The sequence below is a fragment of the Lissotriton helveticus genome, chromosome 9, assembly GCF_964261635.1.
Source record: "Lissotriton helveticus chromosome 9, aLisHel1.1, whole genome shotgun sequence".
NCBI classification, from domain to species: domain Eukaryota; kingdom Metazoa; phylum Chordata; class Amphibia; order Caudata; family Salamandridae; genus Lissotriton; species Lissotriton helveticus.
The window spans coordinates 124,182,326-124,204,421 of NC_136070.1; the positions used below are offsets into that span (position 1 = coordinate 124,182,326).

A 22,096-nucleotide genomic window follows, 5' to 3' on the forward strand; every position below is an offset into this window, starting at 1 on the left:
GGGAACTGTCTCACGAAGGGGCCGCGCACCCATTGGCGGAGCTTATTTAGTGTCGCGCACCCATTGGTTGCACGAATTTCTGAAGCGCGTTCTGATTGGAGGTAGTTTGTAAACAAAGTTTAGCGCAGAAGTCGTATGTGGCACTCGCAGACTACAGGAACTCGACCTGATCCAAGGCACCTAGGGTTTGAAAGGGATCAGTGGAAGACTAATAGATACGATATTATGTACGGAACAAAGAGAAAAATGTCCCTTATAAGTAAGGTGAAAAATTATTTTAAAACGGACAAACCGATTAAATCTAGGGAAGGTGTTCTTGTCCCACCACCTAATACTCCTGCCTCATTCATGATGTTTGACCGAGGGTACAATACCTGTGTGTGGTTGGAGAATTGGGTGAAATACACAAAAGATGACGGAGTATTGGCTTTTCCGTTAGATGGTACCTTCAATGGTAGGATCCTATTTAATTTAAGGACTCGGATGAACGAATTGCATCCCAGACCGAGACTAACGCAGTATGAGGCATTAGAGGAATGGGAGATTGAGGCTTTTGAAAGAGAAAGACCCCGAATGGACAAGGGTTTGACCAAGTGGTACCCCAGGCAGAAACAGGAGTCCAGGGATAAAAGGATGAAACAGTGGAGGCAGAGCATGATTGTTGAGGGTCTGTTTCCCATGATGCCGGCATGTCATAACATTGGAGCGGGTGAGAAAAGTACTGAAAAATGTAAGCATTGGGGGGTCCTGGGGGAATCAGATGATGAACTAATAGATGACATCTGTACCAGAAGTCCGCCACCTTACAATGAGGGAACCCGACCTTCCAGTGTAGGAGATGTTCCCCGACGCCCCTTCCTAAAGGAAGAAGACAGGTCCCTGGGACTGGGAGGGGGTGGTCAAGTATTGCCCTATCCTGAAAAACCCGAACCGACGGAAACAAGGGATATATATCCCAAAGTGCCCGCGAGCCAGGAAGAAAAATATTCACGTACGAAAATCTTTTTTCCCAGACCCTTGTATGAAAGCGAAGAGAAACCATCGAATTCAGGACTGCCTTTTGTTCAACCTCCATATGGGGAAGAGCGCAGGTCCTTTAATACTGGAACTTTATTTCCGAAACCAAATTATGGGGGAGGACCAAGTGAAACGCATCCTACTGCCCCGAGTTTTACTCCTCCATTGACCCCACAGATATTACATGACACAACTTTAAGAAGGGTACTAGTGGAAAAGGAGCAAGAGGCTCTAGCTAGACAAAGGACAGAAATAATTCAGAAAATTTCCCAGTTAAATACCAGTCCTGAGGCATTGACTATTCCAGTAACTATTGGACCGGTGGTCCCGTTATACGGAAATGGTCAGGGAAATCCGATTACTCCAGTTATGAACCCAGTCATGGCAACCCCGAGACAGGAACCGATCATCATAGATGATCAGTCCAGTGAGTGTGAGTCTGAAGTTGCGTTCTTGGAATTGCCAAACAAACAGACTGGAAAGGGAATACAGCAGAGGCATAACCCTTTTAATACAAAAGAAATTAAATTAGAGACAGCAACAGGTACTAGGAATGTCTCTCTGGTAACTCCGGATGAAATTGAGAGTTGGAGTCGTGAATTAGAGAAGCAGACTCCGCAAACAAAACCTTTAGACCTCTACAAGCTGAGGGTCGAAATAGAAGAATTAATGGCAGGAAATGTGGGGTTGGATCGATTGAATACCTACTCTGAAGAAGAATTGTCGTTCATATGTAAAAGCTTTACAAGGAACACCAGAGTGCTCCACGAAAAACTGACCGAAACAGCAGTTAGTATGGGGGTAGATATCTCAAAATCCAAGCCCTTACAGAAACCGTACAGAGCAGACTTCTCAGACAAAGATATAGAACACCTGAATGTGGCAGGGAAGAAGTTGCAGATTAAAGAATTAATGGGGGTACTGCAGAAATGGGGAGATGTGGAAAGATGGAGAAGCAGGTGGGCGAAAAAGAGGGAAGAGGTTCGCTCCCGACAAGTGACTCCTGAGTTTGCTTTAAGGGAGGTAGAAAAACCTGAGCAGTTATGCCCCATGCGCGAAGTTCCAGGAGGGAAATATGTGCATGTCCCCTGGTCTAGGCAGGATATTGTGTCCTTCACGAACGATTTTCCAAAATTACGAGAGAAACCAGTTGACTGGTACAGGCAGGTGGAGAGGTTCGTGAAGGTACAGAAATGTCTGTGGAAAGACCTGGATGGGTTTTTCGACATTGTGGTTCCAGTAGATTTATGGACCCAGTGTAAAATAGCCATAGACTGGCCCAGTGAGGAGTACCCCAGAAACAAGGAAACTGGGGAGCCATCAAAGGATGTCATGCGAAAATATGAGCAGGTAATTCAGCATTTGAAAGAAAAGGTGCCCGCAAAAGAAACTGATTGGACAAAAATAGATAGAACAACACAGGAAAGGGACGAGACAGTGCACTCCTTCTATGAGAGGTTATTGCAGGTATTTAAAACATACAGTGGTATTGATAACATCGATTTGAAGGACATGACGCACTTTATTTACAGGTTTGTAAATGGTTTAAGACCTGAAATTTGTCAGTGGATAAAAGATAATAAAATCTGTTGGCATACTAAGAAAATGGATGAGGTCCTGCGGTACGCTAAGTACTGCGAGGACGAGATGGCAGAAAAGAAAAAGGCCCTTAAGGAAAAGGTGATGTGGGCTCAGGTGAAGCTCGCAGAACAGCAGGAAAAACAATTGAGTAACATGGTTAAGAATGCTGAGAACAAAAGTCCTGGGGGAGGGGGTGGAGGAAAGCCCCGGCCCAAATTTAGCAGGGAAGAGGCTATGAAGAAATTTCCCTGCCATCAGTGCGGCGAAATTGGACACTGGCGAAACGAGTGTCCCCAATTAGTAGATATTAATGAAAAAACTCCTGATTTAACTCCACAGACGCAGAAAGAAAGACCAAGAAAGACTCAACCCCAGGTAAAAACAGTTCAGGTGCCTCGAGCACCCAAGCAGGTATACAGGGGAAGACAGGCAGAAGATGAAGAGATAGAGGTTTGGGAAAGCGGGGAGAACAGAAATACAGCAACTTCGCAGTATCTGCTAAATGATACCTTCCTTTGTAATGATCAGGACTGAAGGGGCCTGAGAGGGGAGGACGAGGAGTGCGTACTTGGCGCTTCCTTGCCGGTAGACCAGTCTGGACCATATATTGAAGGAAAGGTTGACGGAAATGATGTCACTTTTCTGTTGGACACTGGCGCTACCCGTTCTACTGTAAGAACAGTGGACGTTCCAAACCTACCCCTCTCGGGAGAAAATATCCAAGTAGTGGGTGTATCTAATCAATTGATTAGTACTCCTGTTACCGAACCAATGGAGATTTCAATTGGAAATTTTAAACAGATGCATAGATTTGTCGTCTGTGACACCAGTCCAGTGAATCTACTGGGTCGTGATTTGCTGTGCAAAATGAACTGTACCATCTTTTGCACACCAAAAGGTGTTGAGATACAGACCCCAGATGAAGATGGCATTTATAAATTATTGTTACTTAGACCTGACTCAGAAATTAAAAGATTGACCCTGCAGGACTTGCCCCAAGAACTCCAGGAAGCCGTAAAACCAGAGGTGTGGGATTTCACTGGAAAAGATGTGGGTTTGATGAAAGATGTGGACCCCATACAGATAGCCATCAAGGACAATGCAGTATATCCTAACACTAGGCCCTACCGAATGAATGCTGAAGTGAAAGCAGGTGTCACTCTGGAAATACAAAAATTATTAGAAGGAGACATCATACAGGAAGTGATGAGCAGCCCATGCAACTCACCGATTATGGGCATCAAAAAGCCTAGTGGCAAGTATAGGGTAGTGCAGGACCTGAGAAAGGTTAACAAAATTGTAGTTCCTTGCTGCCCTATTGTCCCGAACCCTGCAGTGATATTGTACCAGATTCCTTGGGATGCTGAATGGTTCACTGTGATTGATTTATGTCATGCATTCTTTTCGATACCCCTGCACCCCGACAGCAAATTTCTTTTCTCATTTGCCTTCGAAGGTCACGTGTATTGTTGGAACGGGTCCCTCAAGGGTATACAGAGAGCCCCTCTATCTTTAATCAGATCTTGAAAAAATGTCTAGAGACTTTGATCTTACCTGGGAACTCTGTGTTAGTGCAATACATAGACGACCTTCTACTGGCGTCTAAAAGTCATAGGGACTGTGTAGTTGACACCATTGCCCTCTTAAATCATCTGTGTGAGAAAGGGCATAAAGTGGCCCCTGACAAACTACAGTTCTGTGCGAAATCAGTGAAATATCTGGGACACCAAATAGAAAAGGGTGTCAGAAAAGTCACATCAGAAAGAGTGAGAATAATTCAAAAGATGCAGTTGCCCTGTACTCAAAAAGATGTCAGAATGTTCCTGGGTGTATTAGGGTACTGCAGGCAGTGGATTCTGGGATTTGCAGCCTTAGCCAGGCCCTTGATAAAAATGACCACGAGAGGAATGCCAGATGTTGTAGAGTGGGACGATGAAAGCCTAATGGCTTTCACAAGACTGAAAAACTGTCTGTGTACAGCCCCTGCGTTGGGAATGCCAGATTATTCCAAAGAGTTTGCCCTATTCTGTGACACTCGCGATAATTGCGCATTGTCAGTCCTGACTCAAGAACATGGCACGACCAGAAGGCCTGTGGCCTATTTCTCTGCCACTTTGGACCCAGTAGCTGCTGGGTTACCAGGCTGTCTGAAAGCAGTAGCTGCTACCTGTGCAAGTTTGGAACAGAGTGAGTCCATTGTCATGGGACATCCTGTGACCGTGTATGTTTCACATGGAGTGGTAATTCTATTGACCAGAACTAAAACACAGTATCTCACCCCTAGTCGGCTGACTAAATACGAGAGGATTCTTGTGGGTGCAGCAAATGTAAGCATTGTTAGGTGCGGTATTCTGAACCCTGCCACTTTACTCCCCGACCCCTTGGAAATAGAAGGTGGGGATGATGATGAACATGATTGTATTGACCTGACAGAGTTCAGTACTAAACCACGCCCAGACATAAAAGAAACGCCATTGCCTGAACATGATAAAGAACTATTTGTGGATGGTTCCTGTCTAAGACATGAACTAGGAGGCCTGAGTGCTGCTTACGCAGTAGTCTCTTTCACAAAAATTGAAGAAGCAGGTTACCTATATAACATCAAGTCTGCACAAGTAGCTGAATTGATAGCTATGATAAAAGCTTGCAAAATTGGGAAGGACTTACGCATAACAGTGTATACTGACAGTCAGTACTGTTATGGAGTTGTGCATGACTTTGGCCAATTGTGGCTGCAGAGGGAATTCATGACTTCCTCAGGTACTCCCATTCGGAATGCAAAGGTTGTTCATGACCTTTTAGAGGCCATCCAGTTGCCCAAAGAACTGGCAGTGGTAAAATGTGCTGCTCATAAAAGGAGCATGGACAAAGTATCACTGGGAAACGATTATGCTGATCGAGTGGCCCAATGGTGTGCCAAAGATCGGTATATTGTAAATCCAAAACGAGGGGGGCCAGGAACCAGCTGCCAGCTTCAGGTGTTTGAAGAAGTGCCTACGTGGGATGAAGTGAGAGAGTGGCAGGAATCGGCTCCTTGGCAAGAAAGAGAGAAATGGAAGGAGGATGGGTGTAGACCGAGACGTGTGGATGGTGTGATTTTGGGCCCAACTGGTATGCCTGTGTTACCCCGACACTTGCTTGGCACAATGGCAAGATTAATACATGAAGGATCACACATCGGTAGGGATGCCATGATTCTGGTATTTCAACAGACTTGGTACAGTAAGAAGTTCAGGAAGGTAGCAGAGTCCCTCTGCCAGAGGTGCCTGTCATGTCAACAGATGAACCCAGGCAAGAGGACAATGGTTGAACTGAGCAAAATTGGGAGATCAGGGGGTCCCTTCGTAAGGATACAGATTGATTTCATCACCATGCCCCGTTGTGAAGGGAAGCGATATGTCCTTGTCATTGTTTGCATATTTTCAAAATGGGTAGAAGCTTACCCTACTTCCCAAAGTGACGCACTGACAGTAGCGAAGTGTTTACTAAAAGAACTGATACCTAGATTCGGGGTGCCATTCATTATTGAATCAGATAAGGGTGGACATTTCCAGAATGACATACTGGCTGAACTCTGTAAGGCCTTTGGAATAAGGCAGAAAATCCATTGTGCATACCACCCAGAGGCTTCTGGAATAGTGGAACAAGTAAATGGAACTATAAAAAACAGACTAGCAAAGCTGACAGATGCTACTGGCATGACCTGGGTGAAGGCCCTGCCTCTGGTCCTAATGGGACTGAGAAGTGTTCCTGACCGCAAGACAGGCCTAAGTCCCCATGAAATCATTATGGGAAGAGTGATGAGACAAGCATGGGTGCCAGGAAGCAAACTGTTGAGTATTACTGATGATTTGGTGCTTGAATACTGCAGAAGATTGGGTGACCAAGTGCGTTCTATCTCTCGCCAGATTGGAGACGACGGCATCCTCAATCCAACGACTCCTCTCCACAACTTGGTTCCAGGAGACTGGGTCAAAATAAAGAAGCACACTCGATCTAATTGTCTGGCACCAAGGTGGGGAAAGAAACGCCAAGTAATCCTGGTAACAACAACTGCAGTGAAGGTCGCAGGTGTTCCCCAGTGGATCCACGCTGGACACACCCAGAAGGTATTACCAGACAAAGAATTTGCAGAAGAAGGGCAACCAGCAGAGGACCCTGCAGGAGCCGGTCCAGAAGCAGCTGACAACGAGCAGCCCAGCACCAGTCAGGTTGCAGGAACAGCAGACGTTGGCCCAGGAGTAGTTGACTACGAACTGCCAAGAATCCAGCCTGCTGAAGAGGTCCAGGAAACTGAGCCAGGAGTAGCTGAAGACGAGCTGCCAAGCATATGGCCAGAAGAATGGATACCGATGATTGATCTGACCGAAGATCCTATCAGAACAAGAGAACGACTTAGTGAAGGTAGAGAGTGGACTAGTCAGGAAAAGCAAGGCACAGGCGAAGAACCTCAGCCGCTTGAGATTCACATCAAAACTGAGGAAGGAGAAGGTCAGACAGGGACAGAGCAGGTGTTCGATACACCACCGCTAACACCTGATGCAGATAAGGGAGAGACTAGAAATAGAGTGATAGTTCGAGCAGAAGAAAATCAAGAGATCGAAGTGCTTGAACAGGATCAGAGAGGGTTAAAAGAACGGGTTCAGGAAACAGAAACAGAAACAGAAACAGAGACAATCGAAAGCCAAAAACAAAATATTCCTGAACAAGGCCAGATTAGCAACCAGGCAGAAGAATTTGATGCTAGCCCTGGAACTAGCCAGATAGGGGAAGTAGGAGAAGAAAGTGGAGAAGAATTACCACAAGATAAAGAGAACAAGAGAATAAGAGAAGAAAGTGAAGTCCAAGTACCGACTAAGAGACTAAAGAAAAGAAACAACCTTGAGCCTAGGTTTGTAAAAAGATTGAGACTAAGGATAAAGACAGTGGAAGAAAAACGTGCAGAAGCAAGAAGAAGTGCTCGGATAGCAGAGCAAGAAGAAGACTCTTCCAAAAGAAGGAGTGAACGAATAAAAAGACAAAACAAAAAGTACAAGTCTCCTGAATGGACACTGGTTTTGGAAGAACTTGAAGATCTTGATATAACTGACGTGAGCGACGGAGAGCCCGTCCCTGAGTACTCAGCTGAAGAAGAAGACGAACCACCGTGAATTTGCACAAAGTAAGCTAGTTGTGTGAAGCCAAAAAGAGGGGTTCGAGAAACTCCTTCTGAGCCAAAATGTCTGATTCAACAGTGAATGGTAGACCTAGTTGCAGCCGTTTTAAGACGTGTTGCAAGGTGTGTATATGTAGTGTAGTAGTACTGATAGTTATCTGGATAGGATTAACAATTTTCATTCCCTTTGCTGTAAGTAAAGATACTAACATTGTCCCTACTGAAGTTGTAAATACTGACAATGAGGAGCTAACAACACAGAGTGTAGCACGACATGAAAGAGCTCTGAGACAAACAAAACAGAACTTAGAAGCATCAGATGAGGGAGGACTACATTATCATGGAGTTAAGAACAAGACACACTTAAATGTTTTCGCAAACTTATTAATACACTATGTAGAGACTATGGAAATTGAAGATTGCTATGTCTGCATGAAGCTACCTACTTCTGTGGCTGAAGGCGTGACATACCATCACCTGCCATTGACATATGGAATCTCCTGTAGCATTTTAGCTAGTTTATTTTACAAAAGGGGACCGTTACAGTATTATTACTCTAACAATGACGTGATCTTTTCTGAACTTCCTATACGTGGGAACTTGAATCCTGTACATACCAAAAGTGACACCATAAGATATATGGGAGACTACTTTCTGACTATAGGTAACATTGACATAGCAGACGCACACAGAGATAACTTGACTTGTTCTTTGCGTGAGCAGGAAAAGATGTTCCTGAACATGGCAGAGAAAAGAAGAATTAAAATTCAGAAGAAGGCTAATGACGAAAGTCAGAAAAAGCCAAAGTGGGCAGAGAACATGGAAGGCACCTCATCTGGTGGAGCGGGTCCTGCTCTGTTGCTGGATTTTGAAAAGAAAGGCAAGCTATGTCTTCACCGCGAGAAGACTAGCTATTATAATAATGTTTTCATTGGTTCCAGTGAATGCGAACATAATTACAAGGTAATTGGAGGTTGGGGTTTCAAAAATGGGTCAGAGCCTGTGTTTCCTGGAATTTATTATATTTGTGGGGACAAGGCTTATTTCAAATTGCCGGATCACTGGTATGGAAGCTGCTACTTTGGCATTGTCTTCCCGAAAATATACCATGTGAATGGGAAAGCTGGAAGCAATGAAGATACTAATGGCTTAGTGCGTAGTAAAAGAGAAAGTATAGGTGAAATTATGGGTAGTATTTTCAGTGCACTGATACCTGGAGTGGGAGTGGTTCTGAACACTCACAGAATTTGCAAATTGTCTACTATAGTAGATGTGCTGTCTACTGAAACAGCTCATGGATTTCTGCTGGTCAATACTGAAATGGTTGCGATCAGATCAATGGTTCTGCAGAATCGACTTGCTCTTGACACCTTATTAGCAAAAGAGGGCGGAGTCTGCCGGATGTTGAAGGCGCAACATTGTTGCACTTATATTCCGGATAAAAGTGTACAGATCAAAAGATATGTGAAAAACATTACTAATTTGGCAAAGGAACTCAAACCACTCGAGGTTGATAGTGCCTGGAAGAGACTGGTAGATGGTCTCTCAAATGTAGGTCATTGGCTTGCTAGCATAGGTAAAAGCTTATTGTTCAAAATTCTGATGCCAATTGGTATTATAGGTCTTATTATACTTTCCATTTTCTTATGCTGTAAATGCCGCAAGCGCACCAAAAAGCACGAGGTAAATGCAAGAGGAGTGAAACGAAGTGTGGATGAGATTGAATTAGAAGAAGTGAATGATCAGATATACAAAAAGGTGAAGACTTCTCACCCTGCTAAAACTGAGAGAGAAAAGTTAGAACGGTTGCTGGAAGAAATAGAACTTTATAAAGTGTGAAAGAAAGTTGGCATCTGGTTCCATTACAATTTGTGATGATAGTAAATATCATCAAAGAGGGGATTGATGAAGCAAAGCTTCGCATATTTTGCGGCTTGCCGAAGTCAAGAACCTCGTTTATGTGTAATAAGGTAACAAACGTATGTTTTACTAACGTTTATGTTAAGTTTGAACATAGATAGTGAAGCTTGCACATGTGTTTTACTAAAATAATTTACCAAAGTCACCTAAAATGGCCGCCGCTTGTATTTAGTTACTGCGCATGCGTCAGCCACACTCACGTGTCCTGACGCGTCTGCAGAAGTGGAGGGAAAGTTATGCGCATGCGTAATTCATAGCTGTGCTTATCATGTGGTACTGCTCGTGCCACTGCTCTTGTGACTGTGTCAATGTAGCTAACATTTTAATGCAATAGTTTTATTTCTTGATGATGAGTCAAAAGTACAAACCCTGTGATGTATTTTCATAATGACATTATTATGTATTAATTTGTTTTTCGCTTACTTTTTATGTACCGCGGGGAATGGGGTTTGTCTGTGCCGAGAACCATTTTGGAGGTCCTTCTGCGCCTGCGCGACCTGCCAAGCCAGAGACAGACCTTGAATGATGGAACTCGGCCAGTTGGCAGTGATGAGCAAGATGCTCCTGAGAACGACCCGAAAACTCGGCTGAACCAATCACATGTGCTCACAGAGCAACAATGTTAAAGTTGCCATTGTATTTCTGCACCAGTTCTCATGAGAACCCCAATCTAGTTAGGCGGTACCCTATTATGCAAATGTAGGCTTGAATCTCTATGTCGTGATTGGTGTGCTACCCAAATCCTACCTTAGGACCAATCCAAATTGAAGGATTCTGACACTTTGCAACATTGGGGGGTGGTACACTGACCCCAAACTGTATATCTACCCTGGGTTCACCTAGTGAACCGTCCGACTTGTCTGGTTTAGCTGACCTGTCACTGACCCAACGCACTCAATAGGTGACTGAAGATACAGAGCGCTGCGAAGCACTCTGTCCGAATTTGACCATAGACTGAGGTTCTACTGAGCCTTAAAGTGCTGGCAAGCACTTAGCTGGGAGTTCGCTGACCCAATCGGGGTCTTGATCGATAGCTGCAGAGCGGGTGGAGCGCAGGCGTTGCTTCCGAACTGTGGGTTCCGGTCCTGTCCTGAAGAGGGTCCTGTCCTGAAGAGGGTCCTGTCCTGAAGAGGGTCCTGTCCTGAGGGTTTGCTGTCCTGTCCTGAGGGTCCTGTCCTGATTCCTATTCCGAGGGTATCCTGTCCTGTCCTGGGTGTCCATTCTGCACCTGCTGTCCTTTGAGGGGTATCCTTCCTTGAGGGTTTCCTGTCCTTAACTGACCCGTGGCCAGGGTTTGGTTTTCACACCTTTCTAGGTAAATATTGCTCTGAAAACTCTTTAAATCTTGCACCTTCTAAATTTCTGACTTTTGCTTTAATAAAGTTCATCATTGCATATGTTATATTTTCCATGCCTTTCCGCAACTATTGAAAGTCAATTACATATTTTTCCATAAGGTTTTGTTCCTATGTCTTCTCACTGGTTAGAAATTATATTTTGCATTGCAGTCTGTAATTTTATGATATGGTCTAGAACTTCATTGCCTAGATTGTTCAAAGGCCCATTCACCTTAAGTGAAGCGTGTTACTCTTTATAGGCCCTCCCATAGTTATTCATGCATAAAATGTCCATGCTTAAACATTTCTGAGATTTTATAGTATTTTCCATCTGCTTTTCATATTACATTTGAATGATTACCCTGTCATTATTTCTTTATGCCTATATAATTTACGTTATCTTGGTTATTGATTGCCTTATTTTACTGTACCTCATGCAAGAAAATATTGAATTTAGATAAACATTTTAAAACTTCCAGTTGTCCGTGGTCATTTAAACAGTATTTGAATGTTATTGTTTGGGTTTGCATTTTGCTGCCTTTCTTTTACAGCTAGCTCCCTGATTCATTGTGGTCATTAGGTACCCGCATCGGTGGATGGTAAGTCGGGTGCACTGAAAATTATTAGCAGGGAACACACACACATCAACTTGGTAGAGCTCGTGAAGTCACCCGATTGATGTATATGGTGATTTGAAAGTATATGGGCCCTGAAGCCGGAAACGGCGAAAACTATTGGTCGGGTGGCCTCGCGCGCTCTATCACTAGGACATAACTACTCACTCATAAATCCTTTCTGAACCAGGAATGGAAATTCAGAAGTAATTTAAATATTAGAGTAAAACACAACTACTTAAAGAAAAGGTTTTGTGAAGTGGACTCAAGTGGCGTCTAGATTTTTTCTCTCACTGTAACATATACATTTATTGAGTTCAGAACAACTGTCCTTTAACATACGAATTTTATCAAACAAAGGGCCTGATTAAGAGAAATATGGTAAAATAAAATCTGCCCCAAAATCTTAGCCATTCAGTTTAAAATTCAGTATTTGGTGGCCATTTTACCCAGAGAGATACCTCTGTTTCTGTCATTGCTCTTCCAAGGTACACCAAAGATGGGAGCTGTTCAGTGCCCATCTGTAAAAGCTAATATGCCACCATGTTAGCACTTTGACAAATCACCATGTGAGTACATGCTGAGAAACCCTGCATGTGAGAGAGACTGGAGTTGCAAGCAGAGACAATGTACCCCGAAACTGAAAAATAAATGTTGGTGGGAGTGAACTTTGGTTGGTAATTCTTTAGCACTTTCCGTGCTCATGACGAGCTGAGCTCGTCATAACCGCCGCTACGTTCGCACGCAGGAATAATTTCCCTGCTGTGCTGAACGTTCGAAAACAGGCGTGGTCATGCACAGCGCCACAGTGCAGCGTGACGAGCTGAGCTCGTCACAAGCACGGCGGCGCCGCGCGCAGCCCCCCTCCCCCCGCACAGCAGGGTAATTAGGCCCGCAGCAAAGGGGTTAAATCCTTTGGAGAGAACTCAAAATATTATGGATTTCCACTGCTAGTGTGGTAGAAGAGGTAGATCTGCCATATCTATCTGAGGATTCTCTACCTAAGGAGTTACCATGGCCACAGAACTGCAATGAAGATAATTCCACCCTCAAAAAGCCCTCCAACACAGGATTTACCTTTACCTTACCATCCCCCTCTGATTTAGGCTCTACAACAGGAGGACTTCGTATTGCCATCCAATTGAAAATTAATCTCTAGGCATTTTTTATGAACATATGCTTGATTAATACATTATACAAATGGGCAGAATAGAGGGTATATCAGTCCTTATTTGAAGTTGATACATTTGATTTAACTACAAAGTATGTTCCTTATTAGACCTGTAACAACTCTGATACACAGAAAATTCGTTTAGACTTCTGTAAGACATTGTGTTATTAGTTGAGAAAGATGTTAGTCCCTACCAAGTAATAAGTCTGCAAGTTTCTTTTTCCTGGGAACTACGAACCCCAATGGTAGCACTAGGATCTCTCAGGGTAGTGAAGCAGAGAATTCCAAGACCTACTCAGAGGAGGTAGTGTGATCTAAAACCCAGATAGATGGTATGCAACAATAACTCTTAATAAATGAATGTCCACTCAGTGCTTTTTCCTTTTGAAAAGAAAAAGTAGGTTTCACACTACTAAACACTATGCATTTAATTGCAAATATGTACAATTAGATAGATGGCTATACCTTTGATGACACCATCATACACACCTAGTGAGCCCTGAATCCATTAATCACAATATCACCCACTGGCACTAGACACAATATGGGGGTGTCATTACCAATAAGGGAGGCCCATAGGCTTTGTCAGGGTGTCACCATGCTGTAAAAGCAGTACCATGTTATACTTCACCGTTGCAACATCACTGAAACCAATAGGAACAGTACCAATATGTAATACATGAAATAGTTCCCCACTAAAGACCATTGAGTTAGTAGTACCTAAAGTCAATAGCATTCATTATACTGTAAAACAACCCCTTGCATTGTCAACCATTACCATGTCAATAAAACTTTATACCACATACGTAAAGAGTAACATGTTATACTTTACCATTGCAACATCACTGATATCACTGGGAACACTACCAATAAGTAATACGTTAAGCTAATGGGCGTAGTACCCAAAGATATTAGCATTCATTACACTGTACAAAAACACCTTGCATTCTCAACTATTACCATGTCAATGAAGCATTACATTTAATAACTTGTGTTCCAGGAATGTTCTCCTACTTTTACTAAGCTGCTGCTCTAGCCATAGGACTAACCAACAGGGGTATGCACACTCTGAAACCCAACAGCAAAGGTTCCAGCTCCAGGAGTACTTTGAAGTCAATGAGAGCCTCTCTGATGGTTGTGGTTATGAGGTGCCAGGAGACTCAGAGTGACTTTGATAAAACATAGTTCTGGAATCAAAGGAGGATCTGGGGCAAGGGATCAACCACTGGGTGCCTGGTGCTCTCTCCTCTTTTTGCTGGTGTCTTGCACAGTCCCTCCGCAGGCAACAAACAGAACACTCTCCTTACCGCACTCCCAGTCCCATAGGAAATCTTTTAAACACTCATTGTTATACCCCGCAAAACAGAGAGTCACACATAACCGAAAGGTGCATGTCTTCAGCAGAGATATTTATTGATCTATATCTACCGCCCAGGTGAGAGTCAAGATCTAGCTCTAGCAGTCCTGTCTCCTGCCACTAGCGTTGCACGATCAATGCAGCACATTATTGGGCTTGGTGGGTCTATCTTCATTACAGTAATAATGGGTGATGTATTGTCCTGGGCGTACATGCGATACTTGGCACCCTAATGAGTGGATTTTATGGGGTATTCGCTAACATCTGAAGTTAAGGTGGAGTGGGTGGGGACATTCAGCAGGGATTTAGGACCAGTTTGACTTCATGTCTATCCGTCGCTACGAGACTCTATGTTGTAGGGAGAGACCTGAGTGCTTACAAGGTTGTAGTGTATATATTTAATCAAGAGGACTACGAGTGTTGATCTTTCCCTCCTTTGAGGATTTGGATAGGGGACATTTAAAGGAATGGGAGAAACTACTGTTGCATTCCTCAATGGGTATGATGGACATCCTTATCAGAGATGCAGATCTAAAGAGAGAAAAAGTATTGCTGGAGATTGCTAACTTGGAAAAAGAGATTAAAGATATGGGTTTACCTGAAGTGGCAGATAAGAACTGGGCCATTCTAAGAGATCAACTTCAGAAACATCAAATATATCTAAGAGACAAAAAATCCCAAAAGATCAAACGTGATGAACGTGATTATAAATGCGGAAGGGTCTACACTTTCGCAAGAAAATTTGACAACATAAAACCCCCAAATAGCAATAAGAATGGCTCAGACATTACCTCACAAACAGCGGGGACTAGCAGTATGTCTGATATCTCTAGCATAAGTAGCGTGACTAGCAACGAGTCAGCAGGCATAGAAGGAGGGGCACAGGGCCCTGTATTAGATCCCTTTTTTTTTTAGAGCTACAGCGTTTCAGACAGGGAAACAAGGAAACGTTCAAGAAAGATACAAACACAAAAGGACAAGGTGGGGGATCAAGAGAACAGGATCAAAAAGGAAGGGTGGGTGTTGCAACAAGATCAGTGACACGAAATCAAAAAATGTAAATGAGTGTGCTGAAATCTGCAATAAAATTGATATTGTAAACCTTTCGGACCATGTGTTGACACAACCAGAAATAAAAATATTGAGCAAAGGATTGGGTTTCTGTCCAAGTAATGTACCGGATTTTACGTCTTTTCACATCAGTTGTTTTAAACTCATCAGAAATATCAAATTGCATAAATTCTTTGTTGATAAACCTAACAGACAGTGTGGGGGAGCAAATGTATCTATGTACAGCACGAATCCGTCAATCAAAGATATTAGAGACACCCACTTACTGTTGAGCATTAATGATGAGGAAGGAACAGAAAGCATAGAATCTGTGGCTGTGACGGTGTGGCAAAAGAAAGAAATCAATAATAAATGGAAACTGAACATTAATGAACATTGTACTTGTTTGTTTGAGGACAACGAGGAGAGTGAAAATATTGAACTGTCGTGGCTGGTTGCCAATTGGATAATAGTAACAAGAAGGGATGTGCACTGGTATCTCTGTTGTAATGTGTATATGATACTCTGTCTCACCGTGAGTGAGCAGGATATCGTGGATTGGTGCTACAAGGTGGATGAGCACGATACCGGACGAACACTCCCATAAAGTGTACTAAACTTATACCATATGAAATCTTGACAAGGGAAATATGATGTTTAGGATGTGCTGATCAAACAAAGCAAATCCACCATTTTTCGTTGCTGGTATATATTTAATCTGTATAGGTGCATATTCTATAGGATGTCCATTGGCTGCCTCGAGAATAATTTGTTGCAATATACGTGGTGATAATGACCGTATGGCAAGACAAGTGCTTTCCTATCTTGATCGCGACGAAACTGATGTAGCCCTGCTTCAAGAAACCCTATATCACCACTCATGCATTCTTCATTAGCTTGCTTCTATGTGAGGTCAACATTTCTCTGGACTCCACAGCAAGCGCGTGCGCCATGCCTGAACTAGCCAATCTGCGTCGCCCTGAAGAAGGGCTCCAAGAAAGCGCTGTCGAAGCCGCCCCAAAAAAACTGAAAGAAGCGCAAGAGGAGCAGGAGGGAGAGCTATGCCTTCTACAAATGGATGTTTCTCAATATACTTTGTATATTCCACGGGACTATTGAACTTTATATGACAAATTGCAAACTTCACCATGAGGAAATGAATACAAGGCACACAAGATTGGATGTCGAGTAAGTAAGTAATACGTTTATTTGCTCATTTAATGAAATTTGTTACAAAGTAATTCAGACACGGACAATGAGCATATATTGGTGTAGTCAACATAATTAAGCCCCATTTAAAAGTCATAGGCGTCTAACAAATTAATCAGCCTTCTGGCAGTAAAAGCGCTGGAATAATTTAAAAAGAAAAACCATTCAGTACTAGCAGCATGTTCATATTGTGCAAATAGGTAATTCTATGCGCGCTTAATCTTCTGATTTAGGCGTTTAACAAATTAATCAGCATTTATGCAGTAAATGCGCTAAAAAACAATATGAAAAGAGAAGCCATTCAGTACTAGATGCATTTTCCTGTTGTGCAAATAGGTGCAAATAAGTCATTCTATGCGTGCTTAATCTTCTGCACAAAAATCCACATGCCCAAGGCAGTCCTAACACCCTGTTGGATGCAATTCAAAAAGACTTTTGCACCATCTCCAAACGGTAGTTAAAGTGCTGGTCCCATTCATATGTTGGTCTTTGTGTCACCGCCACATCCACTGTTTTTTTAGTCATTTCAGTGCACTTCCTATACCCAGTGCTGTCTTAACGCATGGGCACGCTCGGCAGTTGTACAGGGGCCCCATGAGCATAGGGGACCATGCAGACCAGAATTTAACACAAATTTTCCGTTAAACATTTTTTTTTCCTGTGAATGGTTCTGTAGACAGAGCCCAGTGCACTGCTTTGCCCGGGGGCCTATAATACTGGTAAGATGGCCCTGCCTACACCCATGAGCTACCTGTGGGGACGCGCCCCAGAAAAAAAGTGCTGATGGTCTGGATGGTGAAACAGTATTACAGATTCCAGAGTAGCGAGGGCACAAACGTCTGCACGGTGCATAATGTGGAATGATATAACTGCTATTGTGCGGTTGGTGTTCAGGCTGTGCCACTACAGCTACTGCTCGAAGGCTTTTCAGCAGTAACTTAGTTGCCGTCATACATTTCCCAAATTTTGTTAGATCTACCAGAGTCTCAAGGCATTAGAGCAGCTCTTTGGATTCAATAGATGTGCACACCCTGTGTGCTAGTAAGACTTGTCTTAATTAAGTGCGGCGTACATTCAGTAGAGCTGGGCGGATACATATTAGATGTTCCAGTGTTTCTTCCCTTAAATGACAAAGTCTGCATGGACGTGATGCAATGCATAGTTTCCATCTTGCATGGAGCTCTTTGATTGGCAGGGCCATTAGTCTCGCATAGAGAATGAGTGTTACCTTCTTTAGTGCACTCTTCAGATATGGCTGGATTGTATGATTTTATAATCATCTTAATATTAGATTTGGACTCTTGTATATTTATAATGTCTTCGTGCCTGGAGAGCAGCCTAACTTGCTTGTTCAATACAGTTTTCAGAAATTATGCTGGGATTGGGCTGTCTTCCCAGCTTTCCCAGGTCAGGTTCAATTTGTCACTTGAAACTGAAAGGAATTCTGTCCATGAATTCTTTCCGGATCCAAATATTTCTTTCAGGACCTCTTTCATTGTAGGTGCAGATGAGATGTGGACTTTATGATGGTACTGGATAAAGGCTGCCATATTCTCGAGGGACTGTTTGCAAAGGCCAAACTCTCGCTGTATTGAGCAGTTTCGACCAAGAGAGGGAATGCCAAAGAGGTGCTAGATGACCACAGCTGATGGTTGGAAGAAGTTTAGCTCTTATTACTCTCTGGATGACTCTGTGGTCAGGCTGTGCAGATTTGAATTGAGCTTACATAAAGCGTAAGTCACCTTTTTCCTTTCTCTTCCATTCGAGTGACGTGAAGCTATGGCTTACCACTGGCACTGAACCAGATGCCTAAATAGTTGTATTTTGTGTCACTTGTTAAATTACCTAGTGTTCATTGCAATTTATTCCTATTTAGATAACAACCGAAAGTGACAACCTCTGTTTTGGTGCAATTCGCAACCAATTTGTTTTCGATGTTATAGATATTGAGGGCATCCAGTGCGTTTTGATTTGTCCTCGTCCCTGACCCAGCTTTCCAAGTCCTGTAGTATGTAACTACTGTATGCTTTAGCCTCGATGTCTAACAAAGGCAATCATTCTGTAGTTAGCAGGATCTGATTTTACGCCTTTTTCAGAAAATTGGGTGTAGGCTCGATTAGCCTCAAGAGTCAGGCATGGTAGCAGTTGTGAAGCAGTGTTGGTATAATGGAGAGAGCAAAGATGCCCAGAAATCATAGTCTTCCTTGAATAAAGAGCCGGGAGCCTGTTTGGTCCCTGGGCTCCCTCAATTCGTATTCTCTGCAGTGCCTTAACAACTCAGTTGTGGTCCGCAGAGGTCAAAGAGAAAGTTTGATTGCTATGAGACTGATCGTCGGGCTTGGGGTATGGACGGTTCTGTGGCAGGCTTTTCTGTGGCATGGTCCAAGCTGAGCCATTTGCACTGATTGAAGGGTTACAGTACAAGTTCTTTACGCAATTTATAAGACAAAGAAAGGCAGTAGGGCTATAGGACAGTCGCACTAGTATTTATCCATATTAGTTCATTAGTTAGACCGAGACACTCAACTGTTTTGATTCTACCGCCAACAAATCGCTACCAAAAACTACTTAGCACATACAAGACAGGAGTGTCTCTTATCTACACATGTGTTATCATTGTTAATATCATTAATCTTTTTTAGAAACTTCATATTTTCATCATTGATGATGCCCAGACATCATAATTAATATAGACCAAATATATAAATTACCCAACCCATAAGTACGGGAGTGTACATTAGTAATACACAGGAGTCAAGGAATCTTGATGAAAAAAATCTTGATTTATTTCTATTCTTTTTGTAGATGTAAACATGAATTCAGCCCAGCCAACGAGTTTCGTCCTAAATGGGCTTCATCAGGGTTGTAAGTAAATGCTCAAAACCAGGTTTATCATCTCTAGTTAGGCTTTGTGTTGTAATTGAGTAATGTCTGCAGCACGCCTACCTTATTCCTTTTTTTCCAAGGCAAGCACTAGTTCTCCCATATAGTCAGTTCTCAGGGTGTCGCTGCAGTTAAAGTATGCACTGTTTAGTAATATGGGTGTGTTAATCCTATTTATCTTTATACCTCGGAGATGCACGGCAGGGGCCAGGTCAATAGAGGGTTAGATTTTCTCCAGCTGTTATGTCTAGCGACAGATTTATATATGTGGAAATGTCTCCGGAAGGCCAGCCGAAAAGGTCGATGGAAGTGGAGTGCTTCCCTATTTAACCGCTGGTATTAGTGAAAATGTATGGCCCTAATATTGATGCACCTGAATTTTTGGATGATATGATGCTCAAATTCTGCAGATATGTCGACATACCAATGCACTCTTTAACTTGGATCTGCTCACAGCAGATAGAGTAAAATAGTCCCATAGGTTACATTTGAAAGCAAATAAGATACATACTCATATTTGCAACTATGTGATCTAGTTGATGCAAAGAGGGAGTTACATCCATCGGTTTTGGAAACCACTTTGGGCCTGATTACAAGTGGCCCATTATATTGAGATCCCTACACCAACACATATTTAAACAGAGATATCAAATATAAGTGGTGCAATGTTTATCACACCTGCTGATTACAGGGTGTGATAAAGGTCATTGCCTTAGTTAAATTTCAACCAGTGGTGGTTCCTGAGCGTCGCCCCACTGGCGCAGCCAGCAGCTGAAAAATAAAATGATATTATTTTTCATTTACTGGCTGAGCTAGCATGTGTGAGGATAGGCTGGGCCAGACCATGGCAGGGGGCGGATCGATAGGTGCCCCGCTAACTCTGCATGTATGTTTGGCTGGCCAAATAGACATGCACAGTTAGGTTTCTCCAACCCAGTTGTATTACTCAGCCGGGTTGGAGAAACAGCCCAGATTCCCTGTGCCTAAGCGATTTAAACAAGCCTGCTCAGGCCAATCCCCATGCTGTTCTCATGCAGCATGAGAGCAGCGCGGGGATTGTAGAGGGAGTCTCTGATGCTGTCCCAGGGGCCACTGGGACCAGGATTCAGAGGAGCTCGGAAGTGCAAGACAGCAGAAGCAGCATCAGCCAAGCTTTATTTTTTTGTAATTATTCGATCCCCAAGCTCTCCCAAGCTCCCCTCCCCCCTTTAATTCACACAGCATGGCAGTGGTGACAACTGGTGCTAAAATATTGGAAGAAGAAAATGTACCTCCTTGTCTATGGATGGTGGGGGTCACTTTCATGCTGTCGCTTAGGCTTTCCCTTTTGTGAGACACTGGGGAAATGCCTAAGAAGGTACGTAGGTTTGCGGAAATGACTAGTTCAAAGTCTGGATGGGTGCCAGGACTCCTTGGCAGGCAATTAGGTTTTGTGTTATGCTGTATTGCAGTGATACTCAAGGTACGGCCCGGAGGCCGCATGCGGACCTCCTGGCCTTCTAATGCAGCCCCCTGCTGAACGACCACACTGAGCTGCATTTTACGAGAGAGAGAGAGAGAACTAACATTCATCACTATATTAAATAAACGTGGAAGCTTTTATTTACAAACTAACTGAAGAAAAAGAAAAGGAGCAAATAAAGTTATACTGCAGCCCATAACTTCAGAAACACATTCATTATTTAAGATATCTTGCAACAAATGTTGAAAAATATGATAAATTCTATTCAAAGGGCAAAACAAGTGTATTTCATTAACATGCAGATTTTTTCACCTTAGTACATCAGATTATATCAGTGTATTGAGAAGTACTTTTTTTTAAAGTGATAGTTTAAAAAATGAACAAAGAAAAATTCATGCCTACTCCTACCCTACAACAATGCCAATATATTATACATGGACAACATTATAGTTTCTTAAATCGAACACTAGGGTTTTTTTGTACAGTGCATATCCTGAACGCATGTATTTCAAGGTGCTCTTACGTGTGCTAATGAGTAAACAGGAGGCAAAGTGAAATAAAACAATTGCCAATGATCACACAATTTGGCCAGGTGGGGAAGACGGGCTTGATTTTAGGTTTGCTGGTTTCACATTGTGAATTTTTATTTCATTCTAATAAATAATGACCTCTTGTACTAGTTACTTGACTCTCCCAAGGTAGTGGTAGCAAGTAGATACGGCTGACCCTAACTGCGGCAGACAGATAGCTATTCCAATATAGCATAACACAGTACCGTCACATCTATGACTTTTCTAGAGACATGGGGCTTAATTTAGAAGGCAGCATGGAATAAAAACCCCAAACAGTTCCATGACACACTGACTACACCATTGACATGCTTCGCTTCCCCAACGTTAACCTTGCCTCCACCCCCATGCCCACTCTAGAGACAGACCCACTTTTCTCCTGCTGGTATTAATGCGGCCCTCAGGCACACCGGAGACCATACTTTGTGGTCCCTGGGAACATCTTTGTGAGTACCCATAGTGTACTGTAATGAGCTAATGGAGTCTTATGCTAATATACGCTTCCTAGGGCCCTTCAGAAAGACTTTTGGGAACCATTAAGTTACTTATTGTTACACCAGGAATATATACCCTTTCTTAAACCTTTATAAAACCAAAGACCAGTAGTTGGTTGATTGGAGTAGTCAGCATGATGAAGAAAACGGCTGGGAGGGGTCGTCTTAGTTCCAAGTGCATAACACATGATTTTCTTATAATCATTGCTTTAACAAAAAAAGTTATGAGAATAACAGCAGTGAAGTTCGGAGGGTTGGTCGGATCAGGCATTAATGT

General features: G+C 42.9%; 1 protein-coding gene across 6 annotated transcripts in view; it reads right to left on the reverse strand.

Annotated features, from left to right (window-relative positions):
• Positions 1 to 22,096, reverse strand: part of SMOC1 (SPARC related modular calcium binding 1) — a 651,789-nt gene that overhangs the window by 567,627 nt on the left and 62,066 nt on the right. The gene's annotated exons all lie outside the window — the stretch shown is intronic.